Raw genomic sequence first — 1,596 nt, 5'->3', positions numbered from 1 at the left:
CATTTGGTGTTTCCAGGACGTTTGAGCTATGTACTTGAGGTTTCCATGTCCATTCGCCCAAAGCATCAAGCGAATGGACCATGGCCCTCTATTCACCATTTTCAGCATGTTTTGAAGCAAAGGTATTGGTGCTATACATCCATTCAACCGAATGGAGCATGGATTCGATTGAATGGAAGCTGAATCCATGCTTTGCAACTTCCTCTAAGTGTCTAATGGCCTACGAACTTTACGGGATCTTCGGGGAAGGCTTGGAATGCTTGGGAAAGCTTCGAAATGCGTGTCTCATCTTCGATCATGGTGTCTAAGCCTCGAACTCGTGCCACTTGATCTCGAAATCTCCAAAAATACTTGAAATGACCTTAAAACACCTCAAAGACAAGAATAAGGTAAGATCGAGTAGAATATGCATAAAACTAACGTAAAATTGCGAGACTCGATACTATAATTGGGGCTTAAATGTGCTCTAAAATGAGCACATCAATATCCCTCCAGAAATGACAAATTCATCCCCATTTTTCTACCCCTTCATCTCAACAGTTTCTTGCAGCTTATATACCTTCAACAAATCATCCTTTTTCTCCGAAATTCTCTTAATAAGTGCCCCATATTTTTATACTATAACATTGTAGACATATTAAGCTATCCATTAATACCTCACACGCACATATACAAGCTCTATAAGTCCCTCATCTTCAAGCAAACATTCACAATTTGTTGTTCTTTTTTTGGTCAGCTGTATACATGAACACAATTTGCAAGTTTACCCATCCTTTTCTTCATACATGTATAAAGAGAACTTATAGTGATCTTATACAAAAAGTTCCTCACATTTTATACCCAAAAATTGCATCAATTGGAGCATGAAAGGTTATGTTTTACCTCAAACATTTTGAACAACTAAGAGTGAGCGAATTTCGAACACCTTCTGTTCTGTGGATTTTTGACCATCTTCTACTTATTTTAACACTATAGTTTGTTCTTAAGAAATATAGGCCTTGGAGTTGTGAGCAATTCGACTCTTGAATCATAGGATTTGGAGTTTGGAGCTACAGGTTATTTGCATTTTGTAAGGTTCTAGTGTTATTATTTTGGGAGCTTGGATTATTATTCTTGAAACCTAAAAGATTATCCTTGGAGCTTATTTTCTCTTATTTTAGAGTTCTTATTTCTTATTATTTCTCTTGCATCTTTGGTGGCTCATGATACATACTTCTTAACTTTCTTAATATGTGACATTTATATTTTATTTATTTGAGTATGTGAAACATATGACAATATGTTAGATTGATTTCGTTTATATCTTACATGATGACTTAAAGTAAGAATAACACATTTTTGTGTTTAAAGTAAAAATAAAGTGTTTATTATAAATTTAAGTATATGCATGTTATAAATTGAAAACTTATGATATTATTATATATATTAATGTTAGAAATGTTATTAAATGTTTATATTATAAATTTTCAAGTATTATGATTATTACCCGAAATTGGTATTAAATTAAAGTCACAAAAGAAAAATATATAAATCTGAAAAAAATTTCATTTATATGATATTATTGAGGGATATATGTTTTATTATGTGTATTTCACT

The sequence above is a fragment of the Amaranthus tricolor genome, chromosome 6, assembly GCF_026212465.1.
Source record: "Amaranthus tricolor cultivar Red isolate AtriRed21 chromosome 6, ASM2621246v1, whole genome shotgun sequence".
NCBI lineage: Eukaryota > Viridiplantae > Streptophyta > Magnoliopsida > Caryophyllales > Amaranthaceae > Amaranthus > Amaranthus tricolor.
The sequence above is the reverse complement of the archived record's forward strand: the minus strand, read 5'-3'. Positions refer to the sequence as shown.